This window comes from Manis pentadactyla, chromosome 11 (assembly GCF_030020395.1).
Source record: "Manis pentadactyla isolate mManPen7 chromosome 11, mManPen7.hap1, whole genome shotgun sequence".
NCBI lineage: Eukaryota > Metazoa > Chordata > Mammalia > Pholidota > Manidae > Manis > Manis pentadactyla.
Window position 1 is genome coordinate 112,038,068 of NC_080029.1, and position 21,215 is coordinate 112,059,282.

A 21,215-nucleotide genomic window follows, 5' to 3' on the forward strand; every position below is an offset into this window, starting at 1 on the left:
CGACGTACAGGTACAGCGAGCCGCTGGAGGGGCGGGTCCCTCCGCCCTCTGGGGCGAGGGGCCCGGCTTCTAACGCGGTTCTGTAGGCGCCCGGGCGGCGAGAGGCCTCTGGGGCCGGGGGGGCCGCACCGCGCCGGGAGGTTCTCTCAGGCCTCCGCCTGCCGCTCAACCGGGACCCCGGCGGCCCCGTTCCGCGGCTGTCCCGGAACGGCCCGGGCCTGCCTTGCTTGGCCGGCCGGACACACGCACAGGCAGCCAAGAGGGCAGAAGAGGAGACTTTACCGTACGCTGCTCCGGAGCTGGGGGCGCTGGGGCGCGGCTCCGACAACCCGAGCACGGCTCGGCAGCAGCTACGGCGGCCGCGTCCTTTATTTTTGCTGCAGCAGCGGCAACTTGTCAAAGGGAAAGACGTAAGAGGCGGCGGCAGAGGCCGCAGGCGAGTCTCGCGGTATTTCGGCGGAACTCTCGCGCAGCCTGGATCCCCCTGGTCCCGCCCCCAGGTCTTGAGCCGGTGGCGTGTGGAGCCGGGGGAGTATCCGCGGAGCCAGGGTAATAAGGGGGAAAGCGTAGAGGATTTAATGGCTTGTGGTGAGGAGTCTAGGTTCTGAGGACCTCGCCGCCCAGCCGCCCTCACTCTTCAATCCTCGTGGAGTCCGGACACCCCCGTCCGCCCACCAGGACCGGGCTCCGCCTATGAGGGACAAGTGGGGGCGTTTAACAGAGTGAGGTGAGGAGCTGGCGCCCGCCAGAGCGCCCCATTTTCCTCGTGGTGGACGGGGAAGACCCCACCGCCCGAGGTCCTGGTGCTTCGGAACGTGGCAACGGGCGGAAAAGCTGGTGGCAGGGGCTGGGCAACCACACCCCTTTATCTGGGACGCGCGCCTTGAACTCTGCGCCCTTTATCTCACATCACACCGGGCCCTCGACCTCTGGCGGGTCAACTTCTATCACGTGGAAGCGTTTCACTTGACGTCGTACTTCTGTGTCTTTTTCATGTCAGTGTGCTGCAGGACTGCCAGAACCCTGCAGATGAGACTCCTTGATTTTCTTTTCTGCTGAGGAACACGGAGATAAATTGTTCTTTGTGTGGTACATGATTAGTCTTGACCCTGACCTCTACAATGAATACCCGTGAGAGCAGGGACCCTGACTAACGTGGTCATCACAGTGTCCTCTGCATCTAACACGGTCCAGGTGCTCACTAAATTGTTGAATGAATACTCTTGTCCCTGTTCTTACTCCTAGACTCCACATTTCTAGCCACCTTCCAGGTGTCTTTTGTTAAAAATATTCTACTTACACCAATTATATGTAACTTACTGAGGCTATAGAGCTGGTCCCTGCCCTCCAGAAGTTTACAATCTGATTGGGAACATAAGAGGAATATACAGCATACAAGCCATGTAGGTGTCACTAATGTAAAAAATTATGGTATAGGAGGAAGAGGGAGTGCTTACCAGTGGTTAAGTTGGATATATGTGAGGAAATTTAATCCAAGGGTTATTTGACTCAGTGTCAAATAACTTGTTTCACTGTCAGACACTGGTGAAAATTCTGGAATCCCATTTATCAGGTATATGACCTTGGGCAAGTTGCTTGATCTCTCTGAACCTCAGTTCCTTATCAATCAACTTATGTTAGTTCTTACTATCGCAAAGTTCCTGTCCAGTATAAAATATATGTAAAGCTCCTGACACATATTAATTACTCAAATAGTAGGCCTTACATGTATAACTTTTAAGTTTCTAGGTATAAAATATGTTACCTATTTCTCATAAACTAGATGGGAAGGAATATGTATATGTTAGGCAGAAAGATAGACATGAGCAGGATGGAAAGAGATATGGGGCCCACCAAAATTGACTCAGGGAGTTAATCAGATAAAGCCAGAGAGCCAGAAATTACTCAGAAAGTTAATCAGGTGAAGCCACGGGACAAGAGTGACTCAGGAAATGTCCAGGGTCTCCCCAGAAAAAAAACATCAGAGTACAGGCACAGCGCAGCCTATGCCCTCATTTCACCAATCAGATCAGACCTAGAATGGCCAAGAACTGTCAATCAAGAAATTCTCTGCCCTGCCAACAACTTCATAAAAGAGGCCTCACAGTGGGCCATTGGGGCATGTCAGACATTAGGGCAGGGCACACTCTGTTACAGAGTGTAATAAAATTTCTTGGTTGCTTTCTTGACTTTGGTTTCATTCTATCTGACTTCCTGCAACTCCAAACAGAACCCCTTCTTACCATATTTATTGCTGTAACTCAGCAGTGGTAAGTCACTCTTACTTTCATTTTCTGTTGGGCAGTGGTTCTGGCCAAAAAGCAGGCACAGGTCAACCACTTAAATGCCACTAGCATGGCTGCCACCAGAAAACTCATGACGTGATAAGGTGATCGCGGATTGGGGCAGATGCACTAGGCTCCCCACCATCTGCAAGTCAGTATCCATACACCGAGGCACACAGTAAATCACACCCAAGTCTAACCCCTGGCCACCTCATAAATAGGTTTTTGTTGTCCAACACTCTTTGCTTTTCCAGTTTTCCACTTGATTGAACCTCCTTCTGGCTGCCACAAAGATACTCTGTCAGCCTTGATCTCCACTGTCTCTATCTTGTGGTACCACCTCAGATGTGGTAAGGCCCCCAAAGCCCTAAACTAGAAAGCCACCAGTCTCTTGTCCTCTGTCCTATTCTCGGAGACATCCAAAAACAGTAATAGATTTCCAAATCTTGGGACGCCAAGACCTCTGGGATAGACCCTGGGATACTAGGCTCTCTAACCTATTCATTTCTTCCTAGATGGGCATCCAGGAGTCTATTCTACCTACTACACCATTGGGCTGTATCCTTTCTCATTGGTCCCAGACAGATCCAGAGACACTCAAAAAGAAAAGACTGGTATTCTTCTGCAACACAGCTTGGCCCCAGTATCAACTAGGGGACCAGGAGCAATAGCCTCTTAATGGAACTCTTAACCCTAACACCTTCATTCAGCTTGACCTCCTCTGCAAACAGCTGGGTAGACAGAGATCCCATATATTCAGGTTTTCTTCTATTTTAGAAGCTGGGAGAATCTCTGCAAGACTTGTAAGTTAGATGGTCCGTCCACCCTCTGCTTCTCTCCCTGCTTTACCTGCACCCCAGTACTCAGGATCACCCAAGGGCAAACTTCACAGCTAACCTCACAGAGCCATCAAGTACCAAGTCCCAAGTACTCAAATTCACTCCCAAAGGCACCTGCTAAAGTTCTCCCACTAGTGGAAACAGCAGGCAGAGAATTTGGCACTGTACTAGTCCACAAACCTTTTTCACTAACAATTAAAACAGCTTAAGGCTGATCTTGGCAGCTATACTACCAATCCAGATAACTATATTGATCAATTCCAATATATCAGCCTAGCTTATGACCTCCCCTGGAAGAACGTCATGATAATCCTGGGACAGACTCTCTCTGACCCGGAACAAGAGAGAGTTATTAAGCAAGCCCTTAAATTTGCCAGTAGCCTCCATTTGTCAGACACTAAATTTCCCACTGGGGAAACAGCTATTCCCTCTATAGATCCTAACTAGGGTTTTAATGACAAAGAAGCTATGTGGGACAGAAACCACTTCCTCCTTTCCATAAAGACAGGGCTAAAAAACACCAGGCAAAAAGTTATTAGCTATTCAAAGGCTGCAGCCATTAGTCAGGGGCTGGAGGAAAATCCAGTTACTTTCTTAGAAAGCCTGTGAGACACCCTCACTGAATATACTAATCTAGATTTAGACTTATATGAAGGACAAATAATACAGAGAGAGAAATTCCTCTCTCGGTCAACATCTGACATCAGAAAAAAATTACAAAAACAGATCCAGATAAACCCCAATAGCAGTGTAGATGAACTCCTGACTGGCCAGTACTGTGTTCTATGGCCGCGATCAGGAAGAAGAGGCTGGGGCTCCGGAAAGGGAAACAAGAAAGGAGACCTGACATACTCAGCTACAGGCCGCCCTTGCGGCCCAGTCTACTTCCATGTCCACGGACTCGAAGAGAATTCTAAGAAAGATAGTGAGTAGTAGGAGGATATACTTATCTGTTGGAGGACCAGGCATTGGGCAAAGAGTTGTCCTAATAGCTACTGGAGCCACCCATAGTCCTTGAGCTTCTTTTGCAGGAATGAGGAGACCCTGGCAAGTCAGCCCCAACCCATGACATCGACATCACTGGACTAGAGCCAAGGGTAACCGTGGACAGTTTTGGCAGATAGGACAGTTTTCTTTTTCATTGACACCAGGGCCTCCTACTCTGTCCTCAGTTCCTATTTGGACCCCTGTCCTCCCAAACTTGTACAATACTCGGAGTGACAGGAACTCCTACTACTCGAACCTTCACTCCACCCCTAGAATGCCTCCTCCATAGCCATTAATTTTCACATCCATTTTTAGTCATGAAAGAATGCCTCATTTCCCTCCTGGGATGAGACATACTAGAAAAATTACACACCAGGATGATTTTCAGCTTTCCCCCGGCCAGTCAGGCTCCTCTTCAACTTCTGGTCATTCCCAAAACCCCCTCATCAGCTTTTCAGTACTGGGAATAGTCTGTTGATCCTGACATTTGGGATAAGGGAATCCCAGGAAGGGCTAAATATGCCACCCCAGTACTCTATTAGGAATCATTCTACCCGACACCTCATGGTTCATGACCCCAAATTTCAAGGATGCCTTTCTCTGAATCCCTTTAGTAAAACAATAAAAATCATGATTTGCTTTTGAATGGACCACTCCAGAAAACAACTCTGGCCAACTAACTTGGACTGTCCTCCCCAAGGAATTAAGAGACAGTCCTCATCTATTTGGACAAGCCTTATCCCAAGACCTAGCCCACCAGCACCTAAACAGCGGGGCACACTCATACAATATATAGATGATATTTTCATCTGTTCTCCCACAAAACAAGACTCCATCAATCATACTATTCAAACCCTTAATTTCTTAGCTGAGCAGGGGTATAAAGTTTCAAGGGCCAAAGCTCAGTTAGTACAACAAAAGGTCAGTTACCTGGGAATAATCCTTACTCCAGGAAAGAAAGGCCTTTCTCCAGGCTGAATTCACGCCATTATCTCACACTCCCAAACTACTACTTGCAAACAACTCTGGGCTTTCCTAGGACTGACACGGTATTGCAGATTGTGAATCTCAAATTATGGACTTATTGCACAGTCTCTCTATGAAGTCCTAAAATGACTCTAAACCTTTAGACTAGGGACCACCACAATAAAAAGCTGTAGATCTGCTTAAGGACCTATTGACACAGGCCCCTCCCAAACCCAGTCAGGCCATTCCAAATGTACTCCCATAAAAGACAAGGAGTAGCCCTTGGAGTTCTAACTAAATAGCTAAACCCAACTCATCAACCTATGGCCTATTCATCAAAAAGACTCAACCCCACGGTGCAGGGATGGCCTTCCTGTTTTAGAGCCATTGGGGCCCTTACTCTCTTGCTATAAGAAGCCTCAAACTAACCCTAGGGGTTCCCATCCAGGTTTATACCTCATAATATTCCTAACCTTCTACAATACAATTGATTCTGATGGCTGTCTGACAATAGACTCCTTAAATATCAAGCCATGCTGTTAGAAAACCTGATACTACCAAAGCTACATGATCAACTCTTGGTCCAGCTACCTTGCTCCTAGACACCCAGGAAGAGCACATAGATTCGTGTAAAGAAGCACTCTGTTACAGAGTATAATACTTTCTTGCTTGTTTTCTTGACTTTGTTTTCACTCTGACTTCCCTGCAACTCTGAACCAAACTCCTTTTTATCATGTATATGGAGTCCTGTCATTGTTGATAGTGCTTTAGGAGCTGGATATTACATGAAGCTTAAGGCAAGGCCAGTAAGCTCCCATGTCATTCTCATTTTAAGTTGCTGATGATGTAGTCATCTGTGCCACTCACAAGCGTCCCACAACATTCCATTTTTCTTGGATTTGTAAAAGTGTACTGCTTTTGGCCATTCTCTTTCAAGAAAAGGACTCTGCTTATTTTAAAGGCCATTTGAAAGACTCCCTCCTTTGCCCTTTTCTTAGCTTCCACCCTCAGGGCAATATGGAAAGGAGAATTGTATGCAATTCAGCCCAATTGCATACAATTATTAAATGCAGATACTGTCAGCAAGTAAGCCCTGACTACTTTCCACTGTCACCTTGACCACTCCATCCCCTAAACACTCCTTAATACTTCAGTCAACATCTGCTGGAATCATTGTCAGCATTATCCTCTCAACTCTACATTTCATTTATCCAGATTACCCCTAGAGAAAAATGTTGGAGATGAGAGGTGAGGGATATGGGGAACTCAAGGTCAAGGCCTCAGCATGGCAGGCCCTTGCCCTGATAGTCCTCTGAGCAGCACACTCTGGCCATACCAATCAGCTACATGTTTCCCCGCACATATACACATCCCCCCCATTTCTTGCCACATATTCCACAGTCCTGCATCTCAGTCAGGAGGTCCCAAGCAGAGGAACTGGAAAATTGACTAAGAGTATGTAATTTTCATCTTTCATTTGCACATAGGCAGTATGTGTCTATATAAATAAAAAGGGCTAAGTCAGAAATGAAAGGAGGCAGAACAGGGAGAAGGTTAAAAGGGTTCAGGGAATGTTTGTTTTGCCTTTGGCTTAGAGTTCCCTTTGTTCAGAAAAGAGCTCCAGTCAACAATCGGAATAAACAATTGTGAATCCTGGTGTCTCCTTAAGTTGCAGCCTATTTGCCCTTAGGTTACACAACTTTTCTGAACCTCTTTTCACATCTGTAAATAGGAATGATAATGGGTTTCCTGTCTGCCTCAGAGTATCATGGGAGTCAAAAATACAGGAAAGTACTTTGTGAGCCTAATGCATTATATAAATGTGAGCATATTATCATTCATTCATTCATTTAACAGATCTTAGTTGAATCTCCTATCATCAACTGGGCACATTTGCAAGGCACTGAGTATACTAAGTTGAGCAAGCTTTAGTACCTGCCCCCAAGGAGTTTATAGTCTAATGGGAGGAAATAGAAAGGAGGGGAAAGAATAGATAATGATAACACCATGTGAAGAAAGTGAAAGTGACAAGGGTATGCTGGGGAAGGATAGAGAGCAAGAGGAAGAATAAAGCTGAAACACTTCTTGGAAAAGGAGATTTAGAGGGATAGCACATGTAATAGGGATCCAACCCATTTCATGAAAACTGATTTGTAAATCAACTCCAGATTAACTTCAACAAATTGTTTCATTGTGGGTTGTGAATTCTGCTTTATTCTAATAAAACTCACATCTCCTAAACCATTAGAAGAGTCTGTGATGTGGAGGCATTATATATACCCATTAGCTTTTGAAGAAAGATGGAATTAACGGAGGAAAAAAATCAGTGGTATTGACAGGGACTGTGGGCTTAGATAGAGTAGACGAAGGGCCTCCGGAAAAAGCAAGGCAGAATCTTTACAGTCAGAGCAATGTAACTACATGCAAGGAAACCCCCTACCAAAACTCTGTGTTAAATATTAAGCTCTGGAGTCATTCTTCAGTGAGATCCATTGATACTCCCCAAATAAAGGAAAGTAGCCCATGTTTTTATTATGCTAATTGTTTGTAATCATGTGTAAGATTCACTTTAGCATGCTAAAAGGGACTTAATGTCTCATCAAGGACAAACATCCTAAGATCACTTTTAACAGGTCTACATCCTAACCCCTTTACCAGTTCCCCAAAATCCTCAACTGCCTATAAATCCCCTAGACAACACACCACCCCGGGCTTCCTTGTCCCCACCTGGCGTGAGCCAGGAGCTCTGTCCTCTCACTGTATCTCTAAATAAAAGCCTCTCCCTGGCTCTCCTACCTTGCATGTTTGCTAAGTTCATTCTTCGACTCCGCAAACAAAAACTCCCAGCCTCAGTATGTTAATTAGAAACATTTGTTTTACAGCTTGTGTTTAAACACTAGAAAAAAAAAATGCATTCTACCTCACATACTTTGTCCCCAACAGTTCTCTTCAGCCAACCTTTCTGATCCAGGTAATATTGCAGATCGGAGGCCAAGAATTATTTCCAAAATTCTATAACAATACCTTATTTTTATTTACATATTTATATTCCACTTCTTTACATTTATTTACATATTTATATTCCACTTCTTTACAAAAAGACTGAAATAGCTATTAAACTTCATTCTTAACCATGTTCCCCACAAAGAAATTCCAGAGTGTGTATTCAATCATTTCTCAAATTTATTGGTGCTTACTAGCTATTAGACATCATGCTTGAACTATAGGCTGTACAAAGTAGGTCTATGCCCTCTGGGGTCTTAAAAACTAAAGATGGAAGGGTGGGGAAGAAGAAAGGGGGTATTATGATTAGCATGTATAATGTGGGGTGTGGGGGAAAGGGGAGGGCTGTGCAACACAGAAGACAAGTAGTGATTCTATAACATTTTGCTATGCTGATGGACAGTGACTCTAATGAGGTTTGTGTGGGAGACTTGGTGTAGGGGAGAGCCTAGTAAACATAATATTCTTCATGTAATTGTAGATTAATGATAACAAAAAAAGAGGGGGGATTACTCCCTGATAGGATAAAATTAACTGCAAATCAACGATTAATGCATGCTTTACATATCCTTAATTTTGATCTTTTAAAGGGTGTCGGATGATCAGCTATGGAAGTACATTTTTCTGATAATACTTCTTTCTCTTAAAAAAAAAAAAAGCAGTTCCTGTGTGGTTGTCTCCAATAGGTTCTTCACAATGGTATAAAGGTCATATCAAAGTGTGGGCAAAGGGTTTGTTTGTCTTTATACAGAGGATCAAAGCCTAATTTGGCTACCCAGAAAATGAATTAAGATACAATATGAAGAAGAACTTCCAACATCAACATCCTCTGGAAGAGTCATTCCAGAAGATGATCATCAAAAAACTTCAACAAAGACCCTGGTGCTGTTGCAGTTGTAGCAGCATTCATCCCACCGGTTCCTGGACTTGCCATTGGAATGAAGAAGGAGATATCTAAGCTGGCCTGTACATACAGTAAAACAACAAATTTGACTGGATCTATATTGTTGGAACTCAACCAAGAATTAGGAGAAGTGCAAGTTGCAGTGCTCCAAAATCGTGCGACTATAGACTATCTACTGTTAAAAGAACATATGGGATGTGAACAGTTCCCAGGAATGTGTTGGTTTAATTTGTCTGATTTTTCTCAAACTATTCAAAATCAGTTAGACAATATCCGTCATATCATTGATAAGTTTTCACAAATGCCTAGGGTGCCTAACTGGTTTTCTTGGTTTCACTGGAGATGGCTGGTAATTGTAGGTCTGCTTTTGTTATGTATCTGTATTCCTATTATGTTAATGTGTGTACACAATTTAATTAGTAGTTTGTTAAAACCTATACATGCTGAAGTTACTCTACAAGAAGGTATGTCAAAGAAATAATCAATCTTCCCATGTTTTCTTCCGTCTGCTACTTCTATAGCTTTTCTTCTTCCTTCCTAATTACAACCCTTTAGTAGAATTTGTGCCTCATATAGAAAATTACTGAGTATCATAATTCTTCCAAGTGGTAAAGATACCTCAAGACAAATGCCTGGCATAGAAGCCACAGGGCATAAATCTGCAAAGAAGTAAAAAGCTAACCTTTTCAAAGAATATTGCTTCTCTCTCACTTACCAACTTTACATTTCCCTGTATGGTCCCGGAAGATGACTGGTTAGCCAGAGATGGGTAAGATTCCTCAAGGGAGGAACAACCTGAGACAGGCACAGTCCAGGGGGGCCATCAGGTGAGAAATTGGGGATCAACAGAGGTGAGGCTTAGAACCTCACCTCCCCTGTTTTGAGAGAAATCTTCTGCATCCATGGATGTTTTGTTGCCCTTGTCTAGCTTGGATTAATACTTAGTCTATAGGCATAGACCTGATCATCTACATTTGCCCTCTTACAGCACTAAATTATGTTTTCTACCTTTATCTTGCATCTACCTACCACTTCAGCATTTTATTAAAAAAATAATATTAATAATAAGGGAGAAATGTGGGATTCACATATAAATCAAATATAAAAATCAAACGAATAATCATATCTGACTTGATTGTTTATAGTTCATGATGCGTGATCAAAACCGAAAGTTTCTGTGATATGACTGCCCTTGCACTGTTCACCGTGTAAGAACTTATTCACTATATAAGAACTTGTTCACCATGTAAGAACTTGTTCGTTATGCTTCAGAAGATTGGAGACTGTTGAGAATCAGGCTTGGGATTGATTAATGATTGTGCCTATACAGAATTTTATTGTTGTTAACAACCATTTGATCAATAAATATGAGAGATGCCCTCTCAAAAAAAAAAAAGAATATCCATGAAAAGATAGCTAAGTAACCAATAATGGGGATTCTATCCCCCTTTATTTTTCATTGCTTGAATGAGCAAAATTTTAAAGTTAGGTGTCCAACTTCTGGGACTTGTTTATTCTACCTTACTGCTCCAGGGAAGCAAGACACAAAGGAAGGGCAAGATGTTTACTGTACACTTAGATGTATGACAGGTATTTTAGTAGGTCCTCTGGAATACATTGTCCTTTAAACAGTGTAACCATTAACAGTTTTCACTGGGTACCAAAAAATTTGAAATTGACCAAACCCCAGGACCAATTAAAATAATTCTGGCAGACAAAGACTTGGACACACAAACAAACAAAAAAAAAAACAGCCATTGATGAAAAACAGTATGATACAAGCTGAAAGACGGTGCAGAACAATACATTTTCCCAGAACTCAGAGAAGAAAAGAGAAGAGATTGCTGGACAGAGAACTTTATCCAGGTGGTGGAATTTGAGAGGGGAGCTGACAGCTAAATGTAAAAAGTTACATATTCTTACAATAATGTGTTCTCAAAACACCAACCCCCAAGCCACAAAAGTTGCCTAGAATTTTTTTAAGTGTGTTTACATATAAAAACACACTTATACCTCTTGTCTTGCTCACAAATAACTAATACACTGAAGAGATTTGAAGGGAAGCAGGGATACTAAAAATGGGACCACAAGATTGTCAGGTAGTTCTTTTGGAAATGGAGTCTCTTGCTGAACACAAACCTTACAGGGTTCCCACTTGAAATCCATATTCTAAAAATACCACATATACCAGGACAACCTACCATCTAAACAGTATTAATGACTTATCTCACTAGTTCCTTAAGCCTACAGTGCAGTAACCATTTTTAGATAAATTATTATATAACAGTTTATTAATATTGTTTCATCAAAACACAACTGCCTGAGGCAGACACAAGTGAACATTTTCCCACTCAGCATCAGGGAATGGAATGTTTTTTCTGGGAAAGAAAGTGAAACTACAGGAAAAAATGTGCCTGCAGTGAAGAGAAGGAGAAGAAGAAGGGCACTAACGTTTGTATAGTGCTATCCATGCCAGACACTGTGTAGCACAGTGGGGACAAGATGAGCAAAGCATATCTTTGTTCTGGAAAGATAATAGTAGAGAGGGTGTATGTACAAATAACTGTAACCCAAATTAGAAAGGTCTGAGTACAACAAGAGAACTTTCTCCCTTTTAAAGGACTGGGGAACTTATTAAGAAGGGTAGTTGAATTCCATCAGGTTGGATGGGGGAATGTTCATGAGAAGTGAGGCCTTGAAATTTGCATGATTAGCTTTGAACATGTGGGAATACAGAACGTTCCAGACACAAAGACCAGCTAAGCAAAAATACGCTCAGGATCAACACACAATCCAAATTCTTTGTGGTTATGTGGTGCTTAGGTTACCCAGGACTTGGTTGCAAGTGACAGAAGCCCAACCTGAACTTGCTTGGGCAAAAGTGAAGAAGAATTAGCTCAAGGAGTCCAAAAAAGGGTTCAACAATCAAACTAAAGTAGGGGTGGGGGTGGGGAGTGGGTGACCATGAGCTGAACTTGTGGAATCAGGAGCTTGAGCACCACTGGAACTGTTGCTTCTTCTTTGCTTCCCTTGCTGCATCACCTTCAGTTTCTCAAGACTGGTTTTCTTCATGTGTCTAGAAACATGGCATCCCAAGTTTTACATCTTACTATTTCCAATACTAGAAAGGGACTAATGCTCTTGATTCAAGTTTGAAAAGTCCTAGGGAGAAAAGTGCTGACCGCCAGGCTTGGATCAGTACCGGGTACCTAGAACTATTCAGGGCACCAAGGGGAAGGGCAGGGCACACCATAGATGCTCACTGTAGTACTCACTAATGGTGTGAGGCAAAATGGCACATGGGTCTGGGAGAGCAGCTGAGTTGGGAGGTTGTGCTCTGGGTGCTGGTAAGGAATGAAGATGGAGTCTGTACAAGGAGATATCAGCAAGGAGGGAGAATTTGTTGGCCCAAAATTATGGTGAACCTTTGTTGGACTGTCGGGTTAAAATGGAGTTGAAAATTTTTTCACTGTTTGAACTAATATTTTGTCATTTCAACCAAGATGTGAAACAGTGGACCTCTCCACTATGACTTTAAGGGCAGCAAGCCCTGGGATCCTTCTTCAACCTTCTAGCTGGGTGACTTTAGGGTAGGTATCTTGACCAATCTGAGCCTCAATTTCCTCATTGAAAAATAACAATAATAATGACAGCTAACGTCTATTGAATCTAGATGTTTTAAGCAGTTTTCAAACACTATTTCATTTAATCCTCAAAACAACCCTGTAAGGCTCTGTAAATCTGAGATAATAATCTCCACTCACAGGGTTATTGTAAAGACTGAAGAAACCATGTGAAATGCAGAGGCCTGGCCACAGCCAGTACTCAATACATCATTGTTTTTAATGTTTTTAAATGTTTAATTTTTAATCTATTGCCCAGAAAAGGAAACTCCCCTTATTTCCTAATTGCCTCAGTCACCAGAAGCTGATACACTTTGAGAAAACAAAAACAAATGGAAGGGAAGAACACTATGACTCCTGATCTCTCACATTAAGGGGGTTAGTTAGGGTCTGACTTAATAGGGGCTAAAGTAATAGACAAGTAAGAGAAAAATTACAAAAAAAGTGGAAAGAAGAGAATCGACTAATATGTTTGTAGAATGTCAACTAAATGAGACTGGGCTAGGTTTTACTTTCTTCCTTTTTTTTGAAAGGATAGAACTTCCCCCCCAAAACAAGGTCTATTTGTAAAGCTAGTCTGAAGAGCCATTTTAAGTTTCTTACCTCTGACCTGACTGCTATCAAAGGACTGGGATTCTTCAACCAAGCACAGGACCTAAGATTCACTGAAAAAAACCAACGTGCTGGGACTCTGTACTCAACTCTTTATATACCTTAGTGTCTTTTACTCCTCAATCATCCAATAAAGTCAATACTCTCTCTGTATTACATAGATAAGGAAACTGAGGCTGAGAATGTAGAAGTGACTTGGTACAAGTCACCAGCCAGTAAGAAGCAAGGCTGGGATGCAAACACAGGTCTGTCTGACTTCAAAGCCTAGCACACAAAAGAAGTCCCACTTCCTTAACAGGGAGAGATACTCATGGCATGCGTACTACCAAAATTTGAGAAAACTGATGAAATAATAGGCACTTCTCAGCTTCTCTTTCCTCTACGCTCTCTCCCATGGCCATCCTCCTCTCTTACCTTAGACAACACCTCCTGGCTGCCCAGGTCTGCAGACTCTTCCCAAAGGCTGCCCTCTCATCAAAATGTTTCTGTCCTCTCCTACTCTTCACCATAGTGATAGTGTGTCCTAAAGCATGCTCATCCCTCTAGTTAACACATTTTAAACACATTTTTTGCATTCTAAATCAGATTTCCTGAGAATAATGCAATAATATTAAGAATAAACTCAAATAATAAAAATTTCAGAACCTGGAAGAGGGAGATGAATCAGATCAGAGACAAGGAGGTCCTGAGACCTCCCCAGGTTGTACCACATAGCTCTCCACCCCACCCCTTGAGCCCCAGCTGTGAGTCTCCTGAAAACAGCCTGGGGCAGTCATGTTCAGTGCCTGGAAACCAATAAATAATATGATGAATGAATGAATGAATGGAACCTGAAATGTCCCTTACTTCCCCTAGGCCACCTCAGACTAACCCAAGAAATGTGCCAACTGTTCCTGGCAGCAGAACTTTTATCTGCTTTTGGCAGAACATTCCTTTCCACCCCCTCCCTCAGTGAGTTCTGCTGATCCTCAAACAAGGTCAGAACAAACCATGCCTCAGTGAATAATAATGGACCCCACGGCTATAAAATATGGAATAAAGCTTTCAAGAGCATCAAGAGAATGAAGAAGAGGTTTGGCTCTGTGTAGCAGTGAATGTGAGTAACGGCAGACAGTCAAAGCAATCACCAAAAGTCCAACAAAACCAGAATCCTTTAGAAACATTTGCCAGTCTTCTGTGTCTCTACAGATAAGTGGATGGACTCTGAGTTGTCAACCAAAGCTGTGAGAATGAAAAGGGACTGTTGGTTCATGTAACTGGAAATGTCATGGGTGTATCAAGCTTCAGAAATGGCTAGATGCATTTAATCAAACAAGATCATGGACTTTATGTCTCACATTCTATCTCTAAGCCTATGAAACCTCTTGGGGGTGTGGTTTCATTCCCAAAGCAGCTCTCCACATATGGGAGGAGTCAGCTCCAGGCTTATGTTGTCCTTAGAACTTTTTAATTTTTTTAACTACAAAATAAAACAAATACCAAAAAACAAACAAACAAACAAATACATACCTCAGTCTAAGGTGAACATTCTTGTTACCACTACCAGAACAAGAAATAGAGTCTTGCCACCCTTCCCAGTCACAGCCCTCCCAGATCCTGGTGTTTATAATGATCACCCAATTGTGCATCCCTAGAGTTTAGCACTACCCTTTCATCCTATCTCCTCCTCCATCACTGCTTTACCCAACCTGTTGAAGAATCCTTTTGACTTGCATACCTTCCCAGAGTCTAGATTTTGCTTGGTGCAACTCAACATGTTTCCCTGTCCCCTATATCTCCTGTGAATATGTAGCTGCTCCCAAGACTGAATTAGACTCAGGTTTGGTCCCTCTGGCAAGACCAGGCAGTGTTTGGCAAGACCATAGGAGGCACACGATGTCTGGTTTCCTCACTTTTTATGACAACATCCACTGATGCCTAATGCCCCTATCTTTTAGTTCATCAAAGGTTGTTAAATGATGATATTCAAATACAAGGATTAGCACACTACAGACTGTGGGCCAATCTGTCAAACTTCCCGTTTTCATAAAGTGTTATTGTCAGGAAGTGACAGGCATGGAAAACCAGGATCTAGTCTCTCTGGATGCTCCATGCTTCCAGAGCCCTCTGAGGCCCTAGCATCTTAACTGATACTCGCCAGGTTAGGACACAGGTTCCCCAAAGTCACAGAATCTACAGACTTTCATCCCTCTCCTATCTCAAGGTCTCTCCTCTTATTATTGTCTCTGCTTTCACCTACCCCACCCATAGAACACTTTACATCTCTCCTGTCCTCTAGAATAATCCCCCCAGTGAACTCAAACTTGGAAACCAAACCTGGCACAGAAGACCACCTTAGGTAACTTCTCTCAACGTAGCTCCAACTTCCTCTGAATCAGGAAGTCCCAAGCCTGTGTCCCTTCTCAGAACAGGGAAGGAAAATGCCAAGAATAAACAAATGAACAGATGTTCTTCTAATTTTTCCACAACAGCAAAAGCAAAATAAAACATCACAATAAGTTTTCCTGCCACACCTTATTAACCATCATATAAAAAAGAAAGGGTTATTTTGGAGGACTCTAACATGAAAAGTCCCCCACTAACCTTTCCTTTTTACAAATCATTTAAATAGGCTGGGTGTCCCTTAAATAGGCTGGGTGAAAATCATTCAAATAGGAAAATGGGGTGTCCCTTAAAAGAACCAAGCACAGGAGTAGCATGGCCTCCCTCATGAGGAATGGGTGCCAGGACTGAGACAGCTGCTCTGAGCATCCTCAGACCTCACCATATCCGACACTGCCTCTTGCTTTGCGACTGCTCCATTCTTTCTTTACAAGCCATCTCACCTGGTTTCTCTGTTTTCATGTCAGTAAGCAGCCATCCTGTGGCTCCCAATTCTCTCTCTTCTCAGTTTAAGCTAGCAGATATTCATTGGTATCTCCAAAGGCCCAAGTTTCCAGATGACAAATATGACTGTCCCAGCTTTGGAGTCTGCTGACATCTCTCCCACTCACCTGTTGGTCAGAACTTATTCATATGGCCACACAGAGATAGAAGGGAGGCTGTGATATGTGGTCTCTAGTGGGTGGTCATAGGCTCTGTGGGATCTGTTACTGAAAGGAAGGGGAAAAATAGCTACTGGAGATTGTTAGCTGCCTCTGCCACAGTCCATATCAAATGCTTAGCTGATTAAGATAAAGATGGATGTGGCACCTTCTGGAAACAAGGCCAAAGATACAGGAGGGATCTAGCTCATGCAGAGAGCTATGACCTGCAAAGAGAGAGAAACTGACACTAACAGAAAACAGACCTGGTACCTTCTTTTTGTAGGATACACTCACAAAAATGGGACTCTTGGATCAAGTTTTTCCCCTGCTTTATTGAGATATAATTGACATATAACATTGTGTACGTTTAAGACATAAAATGTATTGGTTTGATACACATATATTACAATATTATTCAGCCATAAGAAAGAAGGAAATTCTGCCATTTGCAACAACATGGTCTGACTTTGAGGGCATTATGCTAAGTGAGGTAAATCAGACAGAGAAAGGCAAATACTGGATGATAGCACTTATATGTGGAATCTAAAAAAGCCTAACATAGAAATAGAGAGTAGAGTGGTAGTTAGCAGGGGCAGAAGGTGGGGGAAATGGAGAAATGTTCACCCAAAAGTGCAAATTTCCAGTTAGAAGATGAATAAGTTCTGGAGATCTAATATACAGCATTGTGACTCTAGTTAATATTATATTATATACTTAAAAATTGCTCAGAGCATAGATCTTAAATGTTCTCACTACAAAAGGAATGGTAGCTATGTGATACAATGGAGGTGTTCTCAGATCAATCTTAATCCATATGACCAGATTACTTTCCCAAAGGCTTTACTAATTCCCATTTCTATCAGCTTAATAAGAGGGTACCTCTCCCACGACTCCCCTCACCCACCCATCTCACAAGCACTGCAGTGTTTTCAAGTTTTGCTAACCTGGTAGGTAAAGATGATATCTCACTGTTCTAACATGCATTTCCGTAACTACAAGTGAGTCTGCATTTTATTTTGGTCTTAAGCAGGGTAAGTATGTTTCCTGTTTGTTGCTTTCATCATGGCCTAAGGGCACACCAGTCTATGGTGTCCTTTCAACCCCCTTCTGTTTGCAGGGCCTGAGAGTGAGTGCAACTCTACCTCTCAATCCCAGCAGCTGTGCCACTCCCTGTACATTTGTACAGGCCTCCTGGAAAACAATTTGCCAAAATGAGTTGTTCTCTCTTTTAATCCAGCAACCCCTCTTCTGGGAATCTCTTACAGAAATAATCTATAGAGAAAGCTATATGCACAAAATGTTCATTACAGCATCCTTTGTAATTGAAGTTTTTATAACAATTCAAGTAACCAACAATATTTTACAAGGGTTAGGCAAGCTATGGTATACTGCAATCCTAAATCCATTAAAATGATAATTATGAAGACTATGGAATGATATACAAATTACTCATAATATAAAATATGAATAGCGGATGGTTTCTGGTTTTTGCATGCCCAACATTTCTTGTCCATTACAGGACCTGCCCCTCCTGGGTGTATGGCAGTCATGCTGTTCCTCCCAATCCCTACCTGCAAGAGTGTGCGTGTGACACAGACCTGGACAATCATGATACCACTTTCCCCTACCCACACTGGTTTGTCCAAGGGATGGGCATATGACCCATGGAAGGCCAGTCAGAGTCTCAGCATGATATTTGGTATGTGGATATTTTGTCTTCCTCTAGGGTCAAGATCTGTACGGACCACAAAAGCCTCATCATGCTGTTGGCCATTCTTCTCACCATAAAAAGAGAGCCCCCTGGACATTAAAGCCACACTGAAGAAAGCAGAGCCAGGGCATGGAGGTACACAGGACCCTAACACCATCATTTGAGCACGTGAATTTAGCTTTTCCAAAAGCCAGTGGACTTCCTAGTTACTGAACCAACAAATTTCCCTTTTTTAACTTAAGCTACTGTCTCACCTGAGGGGGATTTCAGCCCTGGGCAATTTCAGTGTGGATTTGATGAGACTGAATAACAATAACAGAACCTTGTTGGTAAAAGAGTTTATACCAAGTGCTAGAATCATGTCTGCCTCCGGCAAGTTCGCAATCTATCTCCATCTCTGCTTCTGTGTCCCTCCACCTCCACACAATCCCCAGGCAGAGCACTGGGCAGAGCTCCTTATATAGCAACACAGATAACTTATGGGCTCACTGCCAGCAGGAGTGCAAGCATGTGCCTGTGAGCATTGCATATGTGTAATGGGCAAGGAGATGAGGATCAGGTGAGGATCCTGGTAACTCCATTTTCCCGACAGCTACTTAGAGTTGGGTTTTGGTTACTTGAAACCAAGAAGCTTGACTAATACAATGTGTGTATGAAAAAAGAATAGAAAGAAATGCACAAAAGAATTATTACATTAGGGTGAAGGGGAGTTTTCTGTTTTCTATTTTGTTTGTAATGTTATATTATTTTTATAATTGCAGAAAACTTACTTAATAAAAAAAGCAGTCTACTCTCTTGGGGCCCACTACAGCTGAAAATGATCATATTTCAGGGTCCACATGTATGTAGGTTAGGAGATCAGAGAAGTTCTTTAGGAACTTGGCCAAGGTCACACAACTGAGGGGCTGAGATGCAAACTCATCATGGGTGAAGTGTAAAAAACATAAAAAATTATTCCCTATATTTGATAACAGTTATAATAGCTGGCACTTTAGAAAATTAATTATTATATATGTATTATTCATTTCAATTTTATTGAATATATTATATTCACTTCCTATTGCTGCTATAACAAATTACCATAAATTTAGTGGCTTAAAACCACACACTTATTATCTTAAAATTCTCTAGGTCAGAAGTCCAAAATACCTCTCCCTGGGTGAAAACCACAGGTGTTAAAACCTGTGATCCTTCTGGAGGCTCTTGGGGAGAATCTGTTCGCTTGCCTTTCCAGTAGCTAGAGGTTCCCTGAATTTCTTGGCTCATGGTTCTCCTCCTCCATCTTCAGAGCCAAGGGTATAGTATTTCCTCATCTTTCTCTGACCTTGATCCTCTTGCCTCCCTTTTATAAGGACTTTTATGCTTACATTGGGCCCACTGGGATAATCCAGGATAATCTCATTTCAAACTCTCTAATTAATTTTCATTTACAAAGACTCTTTTGCCATGTAAAATAAATAGCATGTGGACAGGTTCCGGGGATTAGAACATGGAGCTCTTTGAGGGAAACTTTGGCTGCCTACCACACAAGTTATAGCATATACAAAAGAAGTTACTGCAATCCTCCATCATCCTAACACAGTCACTGATAACATGTTTCTGTAACTTTCCAATCTATTTTTCTATGTAGTCTTTCACATAGATAGAACTATCCTATTTTGTACCTGACTTTTTCACTTGATATCTCACAGGCTTTTTCTGTGCTACTATTTGGTCTTTGTGATACTCATTAGCAATGGACATATAATATTCCATTGAATGGATAGGCTGTTGTTTATTTAACCAACCCCCTACTGCTAGACCTTTAGGCTGACATTTAGGATGTTTCCATCTTTTCACTCTTATACACAATGAGACACTGAATTAAACATATGCTTACAGCTCTTTTTTAATTTGTGGATTATTTCTTTAGGATAAATTCTCAGAGATGGAATTCTAAGCCCAAATTACATCCCCAAAAGTTATAGTGATTTCGATGCCACCAGTAATGAAGGAGAATGTTTCACTGCATCCCATCAATTGTCCCTGCAGGGGAATGAATTCAAAGCCATTGCCAAATGTCATTTGACTCATTCCCTATATCCTATTTGTACTCTGGAGAAATTTTCTCCTGGTCACCACGTTTGAGATAAACATGAAGTGTCATGATTGTTCAGGTATGTTTTCATCAGTCTTATCTGAATCAGCCTGTCAACTAATTCAACCTTTTGTTCAAAGACACATGAAGTTAGAAACCAGCTTCTGAGCAACAATTTTTTTTAATGGTTTAGTAGGAGAGACAACACCAATCCTCACTACAACAGCTGTGGAGCATACCTGGGACATGTCAACATCTCTTCCTTGTCTTATAGCTGGGCTTAGCTGCACCCACCTGAGATCCTCAGGCTGCCAGCCTCCTGAACTCTGCAGGAGAAAGGGGCCTGACTTCCCAGTCCTTGCCTAGCATGCAGTCTCAGGCTGCTGTGACAACGTACAGAGGGAAAGCCAAGTTGGTACCTCGACATGTGGCTGCCTCTGGTCCCGAGTTAAAGCTTTTTTGGAAAATGATAATAACATGACAATGATACAACAGCAATAATCAATATCTCCTCAGTAATTGCTAAAGTCAGTGTGCTGAGTTCCACATGTGGATCATCTCATTTCACCTTACAAAACCTCTGAAAGGTATCTGCTATCCCCAAAATTTTAAAGATAAGGAAATTGAGGCTTAGAGAAGTTGAGGAACTTGTCCAAGGACACATAGCTAAAAAGTGGCAAAGCCAGGGTGTGAGGCCAGGTGTTATCTGACTCCAGAGGAAGATTCATAACCACCATATTAGGTGGAGTTGCATGCTAAAAATATCTACAACATATTGTCTTAGTGTGTTGCTCATCAAAACCCAGTGTCTCAGGAAAAAGCCACTGGTGCCTTTCTGTACAATCAAGGCCCTGCTTCTCTTGGGAGAGAATCATATACATAATAATGATGTGTTTGTACTTTGCCTACATTCTTTTGCTCTCTGACTTGTTTCCTCAAGTGGAAAATAACATGAAGAAATGGATGTGTAATCGAGTTCAGGATCCTGGTTTATCTCCCAGAGCAGAGGACCAGTGCTTTGAATTCTGGGCTCTGTCATGTCTCTGCATTCTTCCAGCATTCCTCCAGCTCCAGGTCTGAACTGAAGGCATTGGGCCAGACAGAAGCCCAGATGGAAGGCCTTGGACAGTGTGATTCTGTCAAGGACTCTGAGCCAGGAGGCTGTACCCCTGCAAACAGACA

General features: G+C 42.4%; 1 protein-coding gene and 2 long non-coding RNA genes across 3 annotated transcripts in view; 2 read left to right on the forward strand and 1 right to left on the reverse strand.

Moving 5' to 3' along the window:
• Positions 1 to 434, reverse strand: part of HERC1 (HECT and RLD domain containing E3 ubiquitin protein ligase family member 1) — a 211,431-nt gene extending 210,997 nt beyond the window's left edge. Inside the window, exon 1 of the mRNA XM_057488876.1 lies at positions 283 to 434. The gene's annotated coding sequence lies outside the window, so the exon portion shown is untranslated. The remainder of the gene's footprint in view (positions 1 to 282) is intronic.
• A 148-nt stretch (positions 435 to 582) lies between these two features.
• On the forward strand, positions 583 to 18,245 carry LOC130679611 (uncharacterized). The gene is made up of 3 exons (XR_008992627.1): positions 583 to 727; positions 1,001 to 1,077; positions 17,979 to 18,245. It is a non-coding gene; the product is annotated as an uncharacterized LOC130679611 (long non-coding RNA).
• On the forward strand, positions 2,538 to 8,081 carry LOC130679612 (uncharacterized). Its single transcript, XR_008992628.1, has 3 exons — positions 2,538 to 2,635; positions 2,801 to 2,843; positions 5,592 to 8,081. It is a non-coding gene; the product is annotated as an uncharacterized LOC130679612 (long non-coding RNA).
• Positions 18,246 to 21,215: the final 2,970 nt, after the last annotated feature.